Source organism: Dermacentor silvarum, chromosome 2 (assembly GCF_013339745.2).
Source record: "Dermacentor silvarum isolate Dsil-2018 chromosome 2, BIME_Dsil_1.4, whole genome shotgun sequence".
Lineage (NCBI taxonomy): Eukaryota > Metazoa > Arthropoda > Arachnida > Ixodida > Ixodidae > Dermacentor > Dermacentor silvarum.
The window spans coordinates 176,358,065-176,376,933 of NC_051155.1; positions in this window are offsets into that span (position 1 = coordinate 176,358,065).

Here is an 18,869-nt window from a genome sequence, read left to right on the forward strand (position 1 = left end):
CGGTAGTTACACAAAGGCCCTCATGCCACTCCGAGACCTTATTTTATTCGCAATACTCTATTAAAACCGCTTTAATTTTGGTAGGTACAATACTGCCAAGGTGGCTTTCTCAAGAAAGGCAGTGAAAAGTGTGCATTTAGCATCTGGAACACTTGACATTTATATACTGAATTGAGAGGTTGCGCCATCGACCTTCACTGTGGACCTTATTATATAATTTATGTGCAATTGAACAAATTGATGCCACTCATCCATGGCGTCGAGAACATTTGTTAATGTAACATACGCATTGCACTGACCCAGTTGGAAGTATCCAGAACATGTCAGTCACCAATGCTACACAAACATCAGAACAACAAAAACACCTTTCAGTGACAGTTGAACCTTTCAAAAGGTATATTGGTTCACGAGAAGCTCAATTCGGAACTTACGTTCTGTGTAAATTGATTTTGAAATAATACAAGCTTCGAAAGCAGTGTTACTGCTCTTCACAATGCACTCGATTAGAATTCTGAGCAATGTGGTGTATCCGAAACATTATTATAGCACTCTTAAACCTTGTAATTGGAGTTGAGCACAACCACTGTTGTGTTCGATGAAGCCATAATACAACATAATGTCTTGCTGGGTGAGCTGGTACGTATTTGTGAAAAAAAAAAAAACTGGAAGCCAGTGATACATGTAGACGCGTACACGAATGAATAGCAGGACTGGATTTCAATTTCTATTCACTTCATTTACCAGAAAGTTATTCTGGCTGGATGAGTGCTACATTTCTACCCTTCCCTATTTCTTTGCGATCAATCGAGCGCTCGTCTTTTTCATTCACGCGTGTCACTAGTTTCCCTATTACAAACAAAGCCATTGCCTGATACGTGCAAACCAAATAGAGAGTTTCGTGAAAAATGCGCACCACACATCACAACCCGAGCCAGCTGCGCTATATAATATCATACGCAGTGACGGGCCAGCGACTACTTGATGCGTAATTTTCATACGTGTACGTACGAGCACCTTTCTCACCATTCCGAACTGAATCAAACGTCTGCACAGCATACGGTTGTCCGTAAACAAGGAGATCTTATGTTACAACCTGAAAGATATATCAGGGGCATGTACTTTACGTGATTGGTGCGGCCCTGACCTACTAAGTTGTGTTGTCCGCAGAGAGCATGCCACATACTGTTAAACACTGTTTCGACAGCGTACAATCAATGAGCACGACGAACGCCCTCCACGCTGTGCTACGGTGTAAAGGCAGGCTCGGGCCTTTTCCCTTTAGCAAGATGGCGGCGACCGGCTTGACTTTTGGAGAGCCATTTCTCCTCCAGAAGTGTAAGTAGAATAACATCCTTGCTAGCTTCCAATGAGCTCAATTGGAAACATTGTACTGCTGGGTCGGAGCGTTAGGATCGAAATTCGGGCAAGTTGGTTTTGCATATCGATGGAATAGGCGCCTTGCATGTGTCGGTCTATACGTGTGACGTCTTTTTCGCGGCCATTACATAGATATGGGAGGGAGTGTTCACGCTAAGTATTTCGCACATTATCTGAGATGAGAGATGAGCGTCTTAGCTGCAGTCTCACATACAAAGTTTAGTAATCAGTATCAGTCTAACAGTAATGGTAATCACTATAATAGATCATATAGGCGGTATCACTTCCCATGACGGGGTTGTTATTGCGACTTTTAAGCGGATTTCCCCCTGGAAATTTAAGCACGTGTTGAATGAGAGGTTGATGAGTTGACAACTTCGCCACGTCATCAACTTTGACATCCAATATGTCGAATAGAGTTGGGTAAATACATGAGTAAATATATAAGAGCGCAATCACGAATACGGACCAAGAATGAGGACGGGGTGAGTGCTGTGAAATGAGCGCTAAATATATAGATGGGTTGCGCAAAATTACTGATTTTCTGTTAATTGCGTGTTGAAGCTGTGTAGGTGTTTACGGTGCGGCGTTTCATTACTGTCGAGCTTATCGAGATAAAGCAAAAGCAACAAAAGTGTGTTTTAGGAGAAACACCATGTAGAAATTTGTAGGCATTTTGGTGGTGCCGCAGGAAATGATCAAGTTTGTGCAACTTCTGATTGTGCTCGATCTTGGCCCGGAGGTAAAACAATCCATTATTTGTCTAAGTAGTAGGAAAAGGTTACATTCCTCAGTGGAAGTGGTTCTTGTTGGAGAACACAAACTGATACCGATGGAATTTCAATGCTGTAGGTAGTTTGAATGTATGTTGGTAATGAGGTTGCTTCAAAATTAAGCAGGCATTCAGAACCAAGGAAAGTAGCTTGCCTCGAACGTTGCTATTCCGTTGGTTACCTATAAATGAGCGTCGTTCTCCTTGCATTAGGTGTTATTGCTATGCAAATGAACCAAACGAAACTATTCTTTCACTTGTTAAAGATACTTAAATTAGGACATTTATTTATCTGCTTTTTTGGCGCTCATAATTTTAGCCAAGTATGATAGCAAAATAAGTAAAAAATAGCACCTGCCGTCTTTTTCAGTTCCAGCCGTGGGCCTCGTGGTTAAGTTTCCGTGCCGGCGGAGGGAGGTCGTGGATTCGAAACGCCAGTTTCGCCTATTACCTGCCAATAAGAATAGGCACCACGACTGTGCCCGACCCGACTATCATCTTCCTTTATAGCTGAACAGTGAAAGTGCCCGAGCCAGGCAAAAATCTCGTTGGATTTTTTGTGGGCACAAGAAAAACGGTCCTTGAGGAACGAGGTCAGACCACTCCATACGCGCCACAGCGTTCACGTCAGCATTTTTCGCAACAGCAGCAACATCGAGTACTGAATAAATGCTACAGACCACTGTCGGTGCTTAGATTTCTTGATTCTTAGCGCAAGAACACAGTGCCTTGTATCGAGCAAACGAACCACGGTTAATAAATATTGAATTAGCCAGGGCACCATACTATGCATCCCACACATTCAGCCAGAGTCATTCTCTGACTCAATCAGTTCCCGCGCTTTGTCGAGGACGCGAGCGGCACCCATGAATCTTTTGAACTCCGTTTCGTTTGCGCAGTTCTCGCCTGTGTATTTTTCATGTGCGTTGTGAACTGAACGTTGAAACTGCCTTCTAGCAGCTCGCGGCCACTAACCAAAAAGAAAAAAAAAAGCATACTTGAACTCGGAGTGTGCTTTCTCGGCCAGCCAGACTTGCCAGTGCATGCGGCCGTACTGAAGAAGGCATTGAATAAACTATTAACTTGGCAACCTGAGCAACCGTACCTGCTAGTCGAGATGATATTACTAAGCAGGATATAATGCCCTCAAGAGATAAATAAGGAACCCAAAAGGAGCAGCCCTGTTCCAAACCTTCCATTTACCAAATTAGTTCGGTCACCAATCTTAGATCATGCACTTGATGTTTGCCTTTGGAGTTTAGGAAGAGAGCCTGCGCGGTGAAGCAACTCCGTGTCTTAGTAAAAAGATGAGGAAGCTGAAATCAAGGAAGTCCCACTAAAGAAAACTATCAAATTGGCAAGGAAGCGAATGAAGTCGGTCTTTCTTTTTAAGCACTATGCGTAAAGCGTGTTGATCAGTGCTTGCATTTGTCAGCACCACTATGCACAACACCTGCTTACAGTCATGTGTTTACAGTGATGTTCACGATACTTTAGCGACATTGTGATGCGCGGCATGTTATCACTGCTGTTTAACAGACACAACCTATGTGAAAACGTTGTGGTATGTGAGAGTTCTGTGAACTGAATGTCTGAACTGCTTCTATTGTGTTTTCTTTTTACCTTCTTTGTTACACTGGAGGCTACTAAAAGATTCAGACAGGGCAACTATGTCAGAATCTATTTTAGAACGTTTTGCGAACGTTTGTAATTAGTTCGCACAGGATATTCTTAACTATTTAGTATTGTCAATCAGGCTTAATATTTGTTTTCTCGTTGCGTGTGTTTGTGTATTGGTGTGGTTGTTGCTTAATAACTCTAAGCCGATGGGAAGGAGGCGCAACAGCAGCTGGCACCTTTGACAAGTGCCAACATTTCTGTGAGAGGATAAAACAATGAGCCTGTAAAGATACCTTCTACGATGAAGGGGGATTATGAACTGGTACTGTCACTTGTGGCATCTAGCGTGACATGCTCGTTCAATCTTCTAACTCCAAGACCTTAGATGGACTCGCCCAACCGGTGTTGCGATGCGGGCGTGTAGGCATGCCATCTTGGAATACTAGTGTATAGCGCATACAAGACGAGATCACTAATAAGGCCCTTAAACTCAAAGACGCGAAACAGTGCCTGTGAGTTAATGTGCCAATCGAATGTACTCGTCTTGTATGCCCTTTACTGGTATTCCAAGTCCAAGATCGCCCGACCAGTTTGTAAGAATGTAGTTTATGTAGTTCGTAGGTTTTGTAGTTTGTAGATACTAAATAAGCTGCATCTACCTTTGCGTCGCACGCACGCACGCACGCACACACACGCCCAGACACACACACACACACACACACACACACACACACACACACACACACACACACACACACACACACACACACACACACACACACACACACACACACACACACACACACACACACACACACACACACACACACACACACACACACACACACACACACACACACACACACACACACACACACACACACACACACACATGCACACTCATGCACACGCATGCACACACATGCACACGCACGCACACGCACGCACACACACACAAGCAAACAAACACACACACAAGCACACCAGTATCATGTTCTAGCCAACTGCTAGCCTCCTGGTTAATTCAGACGGTAGAACAACCATTCAAGAAAGGATTTGGTCCAGAGTTCGATCCCAAGACAAGAACTAACTTTTGTTAAACCGTGAAGCTTCCTTTTCTGGTTTGCTATGTTCAAATCGATTTGCCCGTAAAAGATAGCACCGATGACGTTGCACTCAGATGACGTTGCAGGTAATTGGTGTAGCCAGGTTTCCATGCGCAAACAGAATATTTATTGGAAGAAGAAAATGTTGTCTGCATCTACCTGACGAAAGTAGTTCGCGGTTATGGGCTGCAGGTTATGAACTGGCTGTTTTGCTCCCTTTTTCTACGCAAGAGATTTCATCCGTCGGTTGCGCGACTCACCAGCGTTCGGGGAATCGAGTGGAACGCTGCTCGAGTGCAAATGATGAACCGTATCTGGCAAGTCTCTTCAGCCTCGTCTACCTCATTCTACCTCGTCTCTTCACTGCTGAGCAAAAAAAGCGATCACCTGAAAAGCAGGCCTGTACACCATGCTTTCGTTCATTTATACTTGATAATCATACGGTCGGTTAGACAGGCCCTCGTAACGAGGTCATCAAGCCGCTGGTGATGATGCTCTGGAAGGGACATTACGGAGCTCCACTTACGCTATTACGCTGCATCAGTGAACAGGGGAAAATGAGATGTTTTGATCCACACGTTTCTTATCTTTGAGCTAATGCTACGTAGTAAGCGTTTTTACTCAGTGCTGCAGCAGTTTGAAAGAAAACACGCTGCGGCGACCTTATGTTGTTAATGTTTTTCCGGCCGCACCTCTACGTGCAATATAATGACGTGGGACTACCACATACCAACCCTTATACCACCCGTGACGACAAGCTAACAGTTGGGGTTACACTTACTAAATCTAAGCCCATAGGGACGCAAAATGGAATATAAAGGGGAAAAGAAAACCTTTTTTTACCCAAAATATTTCATATCTGGCTGTGACTATGAAGGTACACGAAAACCACATAACCTTTACGACAGAAAACAGCTCAGCTAACTACATAAATGAAACGAAGAAAAGATGGATGAAAGCGTCGACGAGATAAAGGGAAGCGTAGTCATCAGATGATTGGTGAAAACCACCAGACCACTCGTGTACCGCCCACGAAGGAGAGAATTGGCTAAACAAGCCTGTATTCGAGGGCGGCACCTCTGTGGGTGCTCTGCCCCTGCATGGTTTTTCATCTCACTGATGGATTGGTGTACTCACTCATGAGACCACTGACTGATACTCGCTCTGCGCTAATTTTACAGATATAGACTATAATGTTAGTGAGTGACAAAATTGTGATTATACTCGGGTATCAGCGGGAATGGGTAACGGTGAGCTTGAGCAGACGTTAGAATGAAATGGAGTGGGTAGCGGTTAACGTATCAGAAAACTCAAGTGACATCGAATTTGAGTGGTGGTGAGTATGAGCGTTATAGTGGGTGCCGGAAAGTGTTAATGAATGCCAGTATGAAGGTGAGTTAGTGTGGGCGAGTGTGTGCGGGCTAGAGTAGGAGAGTGAGTGAGGGCCGATGAGTGTGAGTACAGATGAGCGTGAAGGAGTGCATACCCAAGCAAAAGTACAGCTGAGTGAGTATGACTCAGTATCGACTGATTGTGGCGACCTACGGGTATGCACTATACGACCACTTGTTCACTCTCTCTCCGCCGCAGCACTAATTTGTTGCGCTGCTGCTTATCAATTCAAAGTACTGGACATAAATTAGAAATACCGATTTAACAGTCAGATCATTTGGATCCTTTTAGGCCTTGTGTGATCTCACTGACATTAAGAGAAATAAAATGGAGCTGGGCAGGCCATGTAATGCTAGGATGGATAACCGGTGGACCATTAGAGTTACGGAATAGATACCAAGAGAAGGGAAGCGCAGTCGAGGACAGCAGAGAAACTAGGATGATGATTTTCAGATGCAAGTTGGAATCAGCTAGCGCAAGACAGGGGTAATTGGACATGGACATAAATATAGGCTTATGTTGATGATGATGAGGCCCGAAGTCACCGCTACTTCAAAATAAAAAAAAAAATCATCGCCCCTTCCACTCCGTGAAGATGGCCGAACAGCGAAGCTGTGTTAGTTACACAGAGTGTTATGAGTGTTAATTACATGTACATGTGTTGCACGTGATGCGATTGCGTAAGCACAAGTACACCCAGATCTACAACAGCAAGTTATATATTGAAACGTTGCGAGGCGAGAACCGGCAGCGACTTCCGACGCTACTGAACGAGTGTCCAGTAGGTCGAAACCTGCCGAGCCGCTGCCAGACGCATCGGCTGCAGTCACGGACACCGCTCGTATTCGGCGCCAACGCGGGGAAACGTGGACGGCGTCGGCAGCAGCTCTACGCTTGCGGGTTATCCGAAAGGGCGCGCCGCACAATAACACCTGGTATCGGCTCTCCTACTCGCGCCCAGCGCGGTCTCTCATTGGTCGCCTCCTCTCCCCAAGAGGAGGTAGAGGTGTTGCTCCCATCGGCAACTCTCACTGTACGTAGCACGGCGGGTGTCAGGACTTTCTTCAGCTTCTCACGAAGACTAGAGCTCACCACCGAGATCTGTGCACCAGTGTCGATAAGGGCCGTAACACTAACACCGTCGAGTTCGACTTCGAGCAAATTAGAGCGGGTAGGAACTGTAAGACGAGGATTTCGAGGCCGGGTCGAGAATGCAGCGTCACCTCCGGGCGCTGCACTCGTTAGTTTTCTGATGCGTAGCGTCCAGAGTTGGCAGGCAACGGGAAACGGCGGGCTTGCGGCGAAGGGAATCGGCGGGCTTGTGGCGAGCGAGATCGGCGATCGCGCGGCGACGGTGACCTGCTGTACACGTTGGTGCGAGTGTCCACGTCGGGCGTGCCAGTCGGTGGAGAGCGCGACGATGTTGTACGGGAGTAGCCTTCAGGACGAGGGTTCCAGGGGCTCCAGCCAATCGGTGACGTCTGACGGCTCCAGCAGTGTCGCGCCATATGCCCAACTCGAGAGCACGCGAAACATATTGGGCGATCATCCGGCGTCCTCCACTCAGCGGGATTGCGGTCTCGCGAGTAAAAGGGCTGGTTCCGCGGCGCGACTGGTGGAACTGGTGGTGTGACTGGTGCGACTGGTGGCACGCGAACAGCGCACACAGAGGAGAGTCCCAAATTCGCGACCTCCTGTCGAACCACGGCCTGAATCAATGAAACCATAGGCTGGTTGGCAGTCGGGATATTGGGCACGAGAGGGGCTGGTGACATTGCTTCTAGTTCCCGACGAACGATCCGTGTCAAAGTGTTCGAAACCGGCGATTGCAATGGAGGTAGTGGTTCCTCACATGATGACGATGCAGCAGTATTGGGGAGCTTGGTGAATTGCTGGGCGATACGGCGGGATTTAGCTTGTTCGAATTGCCGACACTCTGTCACAATAGCATCCACGGTGGCGCAGTTCCTGAATACTAAGAGGTTGAATGCGTCATCGGCGATTCCTTTGAGTATGTGTCCGATCTTGTCCGCTTCGGACATGTTACCGTCAACTTTACGGCAAAGCGCTAGAATATCCTGAATATACGAAATGTATGATTCAGTAGATGACTGCGCACCGGAGCCAAGTTCTTTTTTAGCGGCTAGTTGACGACCCAAGGGCTTGCCGAACAAGTCATTCAGTTTTTCTTTGCAAACGTGCCAGCTGGTCAGATCGTGTTCATGCGTCTCGTATCAGACGCGCGCGGTTCCTTTAAGATAAAATATCACATTCGCCAGCATAAGCGTATCGTCCCATCTGTTCTGTTTGCTGACACGCTCATACCATGAAATCCAGTCCTCGACGTCCACGTTATCTGTGCCAGAGAAGGTGCCCGGATCTTGCGGAAGCGATAAGATGACAGACGGCGGGGACGGCTGCTGCACGGTAGGTTCCGGCGCGGTGCGTGCTTCGGTGGCCATCACCGAGGGAACAACGCGGCGACCACTTCGGAGTTCCGTGCTTGGGTGATGGGGATGAACAGGCAGCGTATACCCAGCACCTCCACCAGAAAACGTTGCGCAAAAACGTATATTTACAAATATTTACAAAATAGGCGAGTAGCACAGGCGTAGCAGCATCCAGCCAAGATGGCGAGGAGCAACAGCTCTACCTCCTCTTCTTCGGTGCCGGCCTAATGCTGACCTCTGCTTCGGTGCCGGTCTTCTTCTTCTGTCCCGCGTCAATATTCTCCTCCCCCAGCATGCCTCTCCTCCTCTGCTGGTCACGTGACCTGCCCTCCCCGGGTGCGGCTCTCATCCTCTTCTGGTCACGTGACCTGTGTGATGCCGGACCAACGGGGAAGGGTCGACTAAGAAGAGTTTCGCTGTTAAAAGGAAATTGCGAGCTTATATTATTCTAGGCATACTCTACCACGCCTTAACACTAAAAGCCAACAGTGTTAGTTGACGAATTGATGGCCGTGGCCATATCACAATTGGTAGTGCAATGCACGCGTAATGCGCATGTTGCGGGTTCGGCTTCCGCCGGCGACAAGTTGTCTTTCGTCCCCTTTCATTTCCATTTTTCTTCATTATTTCCTACATTTCAATTTCAACCACAATTAATTTCCCCGATGCTTTCCTTGGCTTCATCGTCTCTTGGCTTTATGTGGTTATGATTAACAAAATCGAGCCCCTCGGCTCCCCTTCTTCTTTCGTTCATTTAGCTGAGAGTCATTTACTTCAAGCATTCGGATAATAAAAATTATGCATATCGAAAGCATATTCTGGAGTCTAAGTGAAGCGAATCTCTGTGAAGCTGTTATTCAAGTGCTCTAAATCTGTTCAGCTGGCGCACTGCGCTTTTGCGGCATATCGTTTACGTGCGTGCTCGGCAAACCTGCAATGAAGACACGGAAAACCGCCACCGTGCAACTCTCGTGATCGACGCAACCGCGGGTTACACTGTGTATTGTTATTGGTCCACCTTTCATCTTGTAATCTCCGGGACTAGCTCATTTTAATGTTGCACTACCTCCATTACCAGACCCACCTTAGTGGGCAAGAAGGCGACAGCGCAAATGCGTCAAAGCAAGGGAAGGGAGGTATACAATGACTAACTTTGATTGAATAGTTATGCGCTTAAAGGCGGTGCACTGTGTTTAGTCAGGTATCGTTTGTTGTTTCACTGCGTAATTCTGCAGAGAACTGATCCGGAAACGGGCACATATTTTGGGGGTGTACAGATGGGGCTACATATAAGCCGCTTCGATCAGCAGTCGCAGCCGCAGTCACCCGATATCACCACCTAAAGCGCTTCACGGGACACACGGACAAGACAAATTGAGGCGATCGGGTTCAATACGGCCCAAAAACCTGAAATGCCTGAACACCGTTCAGCCCGTTTTGCACCATCTTTCCTCCCGCAAGGCTCGCCAAGCCACGCAGGAGTCTCAGGAGAAGCCGAAACGCCTTGCTGATATAATTATTCAGCGCCTTCGAGGTTACATTTTTTTCACTTGTGCTGCTGTATGATTTACGCTTAGTTAATCTACGATTTTGATCATTTAATGCCGTGTTACGCTCTTTAGCAAGTTGGTAGAGCTCTAGTAAGAAATGTTTAGCGTCACCATAGACACCACGAAACCCACATAACGGCATATGTATTGTTACACTGCTCTGCACAATATTGCTACATGATGTGGAAGAGGAACACGAGCTTCCTCCCAAGATTACCAGTTATCAGCCTTGACTGCTGATATTACGTCGTCTACCCTTGACTCTGCATCTTCTTTGCCGGCTGTCTATCCGGAGTTAACAAACATGATTGCTCCCGATCTTCCGCCACACCACGCCGACCAGCTACGCCACCTGTTTGCCTCGTTCAGCGACATTTTTGACCTGCATGGTCGCCCTTTAGGCCAGACCTCTCTCACGACACACCGTACTGACACCGGTGACGCACACCCTATTCACAGGCGACCACACCACGTGTCTTTGCATGAACGACAAGTCATTGACACGGAGGTCGAAAAGATGCTCGCTCGAGGTATCGTCGAACCGTCATCCAGTCCTTGTGCGTCCCCTATCGTTCTAGTTAAAAAGAAGGACCACACCTGGTGCTTCTGCGTGGATTATCGGCACCTCAACAAGATCACAAAGAAAGACGTTTATCCTCTACCACGCATTCATGACGCCCTCGACTGCCTCCACAGTGCGAAGTACTTTTCTTCCATCGACCTTCGTTCCGGCTACTGGCAGATTGCCGTCGACGACTTGGACCACGAGAAGACTGCTTTTATAACGCCCGACGGCTTATACCAGTTCAAAGTCATGCCGTTCGGCTTATGTAATGCTCCAGCTACTTTTGAACGCATGATGGACACACTCCTGCATGGCCTGAAGTGGTCAATCTGTCTTTGCTACTTAGACGACGTCATCGTTTTTGCTCCTACATTTGCCTCGCACCTGGAGCGCCTCTCGCTCGTTCTTTCTGCTTTTCGCACTGCTGGCCTTCCACTTAATTCATCTAAATGCCACTTCAGCCGCCGCCAAATTGCTATCCTCGGTAATCTTGTTGACTCATCTGGTGTGCGCCCAGACCCGGACAAAGTTCGTGCCGTACAGAGCTTTCCTGTACCAACCTGTACTAAAGATGTCCGGAGCTTCGTGGGTCTGTGCTCATACTTCCGCCGCTTCGTGCACAATTTTGCGGAAGTCGCCCGTCCTCTTACTGCTCTTCTGAAGGCAGACGTTTCATTTTCCTGGGGCCCTGCGCAGGCAATCGCCTTCTCGAAGCTTATCTCCCTCCTGACGTCTCCACCCATCCTGGCGCACTTCGAACCGTCTGCTCCTACAGAAGTCAGCACTGATGCCAGTGGTCATAGAATCGGTGCCATTTTATGCCAACATCAGCGAGGTCACGACCGCGTGATTGCATACGCCAGCCGTCTGCTTTCTCCCGCTGAGCGTAATTATTCCACCACTGAACGTGAGTGTCTTGCGCTTGTCTGGGCAGTGGCGAAATTTCGCCCTTATCTATATGGTCGCCCATTTAAGGTCACCACAGACCACCATGCACTCTGCTGGCTTTCGTCCCTGCAGGACCCTACCGGTTGCCTTGGGCGCTGGGCGCTACGCTTACAGGAATACTCGCACACAATTGCCTACAAGTCCGGCCGTTTACACCAAGATGCTGACTGCTTGTCCCGCCATCCAGTCGACCCTCATGATGTTCCTGCGACCGATGTTTCTGTATTTTCGCTATCTGCTTTTGCTGACCTCGCTACCGAACAACGCCGAGATCCAACCATACGTGGTATCATGGACAAGCTCACATCTGGGTCAAGCGATCCCTTCCTTCGCTTGTTCGTACTCCAGCACGGCATTCTACATCGGCGCAGCATGCACCCTAGCGGACCTGAGATGCTGCTTGTCATTCCCCGGCATCTTCGTACCACTTTTCTGTCCCAGCTGCACGATGTACCTACTTCTGGTCACCTTAGGGAATCTCGCACGTACGACCGTGTCCGGCGACGATTCTTTTGGCCTGGTCTGTACCGATCTGTCCGCCACTATGTCGCTTCGTGTGAGTTATGTCAGCGCCGTGGAGAAGCCGTCTGCGCCCCCTGCTGGTCGACTCCAACCTCTTGACGTTCCTGCCGAACCCTTCTCTCGCGTTGGTGTAGACCTCCTGGGACCTTTCCCCACATCTACCTCCGGCAATAAGTGGATTGCTGTTGCAACCGATTATACAACTTGATTTGCGATCACCAGAGCCCTCCCAACCTCCTGTGCAACAGACGTAGCCGACTTCCTGTTGCACGACATCATTCTTCACCACGGCGCTCCTCATCAACTTCTTACCGACCGGGGCTGCTACTTCCTGTCTACAGTTGTGGACGACTTGCTCCGCTCCTGTTCTACCAAACACAAACTTACTACTGCATACCATCCACAGACGAACGGTCTTACTGAGCGGCTTAATCGAACAATAACGGACATGCTCTCCATGTATGTGTCTGATGACCATCGGGACTGGGATACTGCTCTACCTTTTGTTACATTCGCGTACAATTAATCGCGGCACGACACTGCCGGTTACTCGCCATTTTATTTGTTGTACGGCCGCGATCCCGTATTGCCTTTTGACACAATACTGCCTACCCGTCAAGAGCCCGTGTCTGAGTATGCCCGCGACGTCATTGCCCGAGCCGAAGAACCACGCCAAGTTGCTCACCATCGCCTTTGTGCTTCCCAGATAAAACAGAAAAGCATTTATGACAGTCGTCACCGTGACGCTGACTATGCTCCCGGGGATCTTGTCCTTCTATGGTCTCCGACCCGCCGCGTCGGCCTCTCTGAAAAACTAATGTCTCGCTACTCCGGTCCTTACCGAGTCCTTCGCCAGGTGACCGACGTGACCTACGAGATCTCTCCGGTCACACCTACTACTCGCTCCCTCCAGACTTCCCATGACATCGTTCATGTCAGCCGCCTGAAACGCTACCAGTCCTCTTGTACCTAGGAACCACCGGGACGTCGCTCCCACGCCGGGCGGACATATGTTACACTGCTCTGCACAATATTGCTACATGACCAGGAAGAGGAACACGAGCTGGAGGGCTGAAGAAGACGACGCTTCAGTGACTGACTGGTTGTGTCAATCATTGTCAATGGTGTAAATATTGTAAATATATTTTCCCGCCTTGCTTCTTCCCTCCGTCACAGCATTATTTTGCACGAAGGCAATGAACTATGTGCTGCCCTCGTGCTGATATAAAATAGGAGAACGGCGTTAGATGTATGGCCTGCAACGACGACTCATATTTAGTGCAGTGAAGACCACAGTGAGTGCAGGTCGTCTATGACAAGTCGTATTATGACTGAACTTTCCGGGGAGCTCTCTCTGATCGCATTTTTTCGTTGACATTTGAAGAGGGATTGTTCGGTAGAGGAAATACAAGCATTTTTCACAGATATTATGAATGTTTCGTTTGGTTTTGTTGATCACTAAACCACAACGCCGCGCATTGGGACCTTCACGTTCCCTAAAAATAGCTAGCACTCTCATATTTGATATTCTTGATAGATCGCAAGTCACAGCATAGTTGTCTTTCCCGACCATTGACGAATTTGCTCACCAACTTAACAAAACAAAATTGCAAATAAAGAGCAGTGGCATAATTACATCCGTGATGGCTGAATTTTTCTCCTGGCAGGAGTGGACGGTTTGATACCTGGACATCTACTACGTTTTTTGATCGTGCTTTAAAAGTGGAACATTGGAAAAGTTTGATGAAATTTAAAGACTCTTTGTTTGGAGAAAACGAAAGTTGTGCCTGACGACTAACATAGTCACTCCTACACAAACATTCAAGCCCGATGTACAGCAATACACGTTGCACCTATTTCATAAGCTAAATTAATGGTTTCCTGTACATCGCGGTCAAGCATTTGCGAAAAGCGGTGTTTCACCGTCTTTTTCCAGCTCGCAGCCTCTGGAAGCACTTATTGTTTATTGCCATGATGTTTGCCTGTGAATACTTTTCGGACTTATTAGGGATCCCATAAGGTATGTGGAAGGAAGTGGAAGTAGCAGATTCATTCATGAGGATCTTTCCTTCAAGTATGTGCGGTAATCCTTACGCCGACCGATGCAAGCCTGTTTCTGTGCAAGGAACCACCTGCAGTGAAACACCATATGCGTTTCCTTGCGAAATGTACGTGGTTCTGCAATAATTCAGTGTTATGCATTGTCTTACAAAATACAACAAAAGTCATCGAAGCCAGCAATATGTAATGTAAAAAAATTGTATTAAGGGTACAGTGCAGAAGTACTCTCACTTCGTAAAAGAACGGAAGCGGCAGATGCCTGCGCAAGAAATGTCTTGCTGAACGCTTCGCAAGTTGTGCTAGCAGAGAATTTGAGAGTGAAATAAAATGGTACCGCGAAAGTTCCCGCCAAAAAATGTTTAATATGTTTTTATCAAGAAGCTTTATATTAAAGTTCACAGCGACTAAGTATTTTATGTCTACTCCAACTTCCATACAGGCTTTAAGCGTGTATGGAAGACCGTCATTTTATATAAATGTGGTAAAGTGTTAGAAATAAACTAAAGAAGGTTTCTAGCGAGGAGAAACACTACCGAGGCTGAAAACATCCCTCAGTGCCATGTGTTTTAAGCCCTGAATTTTTTACCGCAATACATACTCATGCTTTTTCACCCGAGATTTCCCGGTACCCTTCTTAATTGATCATTGCAATACTACTGTATCATAGTGACGCGGGTACGTATTACTTTACCAATTAAACGCGCTTAATTTCCGTGATCATTTTACCGTGTTCCCCCTATTCATGAACTACTATGCCTCTCTATGCTCTCAACGCTAGGTATTAGTTCTGTTGTCACTATATTCTTCTCTACCCGCCGCGGTTGCTTAGTGGCTGTGGTGTTAGGCTGCTAAGCACCAGGTCGCAGGATCGAATCTCGGCCACGGTGGCCGCATTTCGATGGCGGCGAAATTCGAAAAACACATGTGTCCTTAGATTTAGGTGCACAATACAAAACCCCCGGTGGTCCAAATTTTCCTGAGTTCCCCCACTACGGCCTGCCTCATAATCAGATCGTGGTTTTGGCACGTCAAACCCCATAATTAAATTTTTTAAGCTATGCCTCATAATCAGGTCATGGCTTTGGCACGTAAAACCCCCTAATATAACTTTTTTACCTATATTTCTTTCTCTTATTTTAAAGCGAAGCTTTATATGGCTAGGCGAAATCGGCTGTGTACAGAAATATCTCATCATCAGCATTGGCTCGTGCCGTAGCTAGCTCGTTGAAGTACCTTGGGTAGCGCTCGTGTTCATGCTCGGCACGCGCTCGTGCCACTGCTCCCGCGTTCGTCGTCGTCGTCTTCTTCCAGAGCTGGCAGCGTTGCCGCTCATCATTTCAGCGTAGAATTTCAATTCTCTTCTGTCGCCGTAAGGGGAAGGCTGCGTTTACAGGAGTATGAGCTATTGCTTAAGGGGGTATGAGCCACTCATTGTCTTACGTAACGGACAGATTTAATTTTCAAGCAATGTAATTTCGAAGAATCGCAAGCGGCAATGGGCGGGCGAATGCTGCTATCCACGCGGCCGAGCAAACTCGGGACATCGAACGCAAGCGACAACGGCGGACTGCGGGCATACCGTCAGTCACGTCGTTCTCTCCGTCGCAGCCGAACGTGTGTGTAACCTCATAATTGAGAACTACTTTAATGAACCCTCGGGATTAACCCAGTGATAAACAGCGGTGCTTCACGTTTCAGCTTCGCTTTGGTTAACCATCTTCACGGAGTGGAAGGGCCCACGAATGTTTTGTTTGAAACATTTGCTCCATTTGGTGCACATCTGCCAATCAAGAGAACAGGAGTAGGTATTGACGTGCACAGTCACCTTGAATAATAATAATAATAATAATAATAATAATAATAATAATAATAATAATAATAATAATAATAATAATAATAATAATAATAATAATAATAATAATAATAATAATAATAATAATAATAATAATAAGTTAGCTACATAGAATTCTGTGCGCTTGTGTGCTAGCTTTATTTCCTCTGTCCACAGCTTCGAATGCGTCGGAGAGCCTCGTATCACTTATCCTGATATGCCACACCATCCTTTGCCTATTCTACGAACTCATCTAACATCTAGAAGCCAAAGCCAACACTCATATGGCTTCTCGTGCGCAGTTTGTCGACCCGTGATTCAATACATCTTATTTTCTTCGAGGAATCAGATTATAGAGTCCCGCTGGCGGATTGCGTCTTCGCAGGCTTGTCTCGCTTCAGGCGTCTTCAGCGAACCGAGTGGCAGCTCTGGAGTTGAAGGGCTCATTGCACAATCCTGACGTTGTGATCAGCCTCGAACTGATATCGATCGTGTGTTTATGCCCTCTCATATAGAAGCGCCTGAGAAATGTACAAAGAGCAAAAGTTTTGAGCATCACTAGAAGACAAGATCGAACGGAGATTTTCTGGCAGCTTTCATTTTCTGTATACGTTTGAAGCTAACAGAAAACTGAGATTAGCGCAAGACCGCACCTGACTAAGACTGCACACTCTTGTTTTGTTCTCCCATGGTTCCTTTTTAGACAGCTCTATCCTTCTATTATTCTTTCGTGCACTTTACATTTCTGTCACAGTCTCTTTCCGTTTTTGTCACAAACCGCAAGTAGTCTGTTCTCCATGAGTAATTCTTGCAATTGTGCTTTTTTTATTCGCGCAGTAGCACGTACACTGCAGCTGAGTAGTAAATTTTATGGCAGATAAGCAAAAACAAATTATTTTGTTGGTATGGTCACGCTGCTTGGAATGGCGAGGTTCAGTGCGTAGGTCATGGACATAAATACGCGTGCTAAACCCCAAGACACCTGTTTGGGATGCGAGAAAATTCAGCGCTTATAAAGCTTCGAGGTTCCAAGCACTACTGTCAGCATCATTGCTGCGATTGCTATGTGCTTGGGAGCTTTATTTATTTGCTGGCTCACGTAAAAATAATAAAGGTATATTCACCTTTACTGAATGTGCAAACGGTTGCCGCATCTTGGCAACTAAAAAAGAAATCAATAAGAAATTTAGTTTCATCAAAGCAGGAAGTAAAGGTCGAATATATCTGAATTGTCTATTTAGGCACTGTAAAATTAACTGTTGACGTTTTCTAACATGGATATTTATATACATCTTAAGGAATTATACAAGTTCATGACCGATATTCTACCTCTCAGTCTTGTCGAGAATCACAATACTGTTTTTTTTTTCTTTTTAGAAATCTTGTACGACAGCAGTGCAGGCCTAAGTACTGGCCTTTGGAAGCCGGCATCTCCAGGACTTCCACTAAGGATTATTCTAGGTTTGTTTGTCTACCCTTGACAAATAAGTCAGACTTTTAACATTGTTGATTCAGTGCATTATATCTCTTAAACCAAAATTAGGTTTATTCCGGTCTTAAGGGGCAAATACTTCCTACCATGCAAATAAGGTATCGGCATTCACCGCGGAAGACTCTTCTATAGGAACGGCTTAATACTGAGAAGTAATGAGATCAGAAATACGATGTTGTGTGCATAAAAGAAAGAATTAGGAAATGCTTCTTTTAGCACTCAATAATGCACAAATTGGAGTTGTTGAGTTGTTTAAGCATTTTCTTTTCGGAATATTTGCTGTGTAATCTACGCATCGACGGACAAGCTAGTGCGCTATTGCTTTCGGGCGCTCAGATTGTGCCATATTTACAAGACGGACACGCTTTTTGTTATGCAGTCCTTTATTATTTTATACCTTGCATTATAGCGTGCTTGTCTTTACTATCACAATTTCCAAGAATGCGGTCATGATGTTATCGTTGAAAAAGATAAGAACATGTTAGTCGTTAATCGTTTCCAGGATGGCTTGCTGGTTGATTCGTCGTTACAAGTGAACAGCTCACAAATATGATGAACATGAGGAGAGGCACGAAGAAGACGCACATACCACTGTATGTATTTTCGTGTAACTTACTTCGTCTTCATGAGATTTGGGTGGTGTTCCCTTGTAACTAGTTCCTCGTTTTCCTTTTAAAGTTATTTATCTCTAGCATACAAGAGCACTGCTTAACGTACTTCGAATTGTCGATATGTAATCGCAATACAAATTTAGACTTTGCCGCCTCTATAAATCAAGAACAATGTAGAATGATCATAGTCTAATATACCGAGTAGAGGTTGCAGGAAAAAAAAAGAAACCTCATCATTCCGATTGCCTCCAAGGTGGCTGTTTGCGCAAGGGGTGCAGTGTACAAATGCTATGCTTTACACTAGCAGCACTCTCAAATCAAAAAACAAGAAGGTGCGACACGCTATGTCAGCTAATTTTAATGAATAATCCCCTTCAGTCATTTCCGAATAAGGCATTCCGCAGTATCTTATAATTTTGGCTGTATTCATATACCCTTATTCTTTAAATTAGGTTGCTATCTTGTTGTCAATATCGAAATTGGTAACCTGATTTTTTCTTGCAGTGTTTTGTATTTAAAGAACGCCAGGGAGGTCAAATATATTCTGAAGCTCTCACTGCGGCATGCCTTAT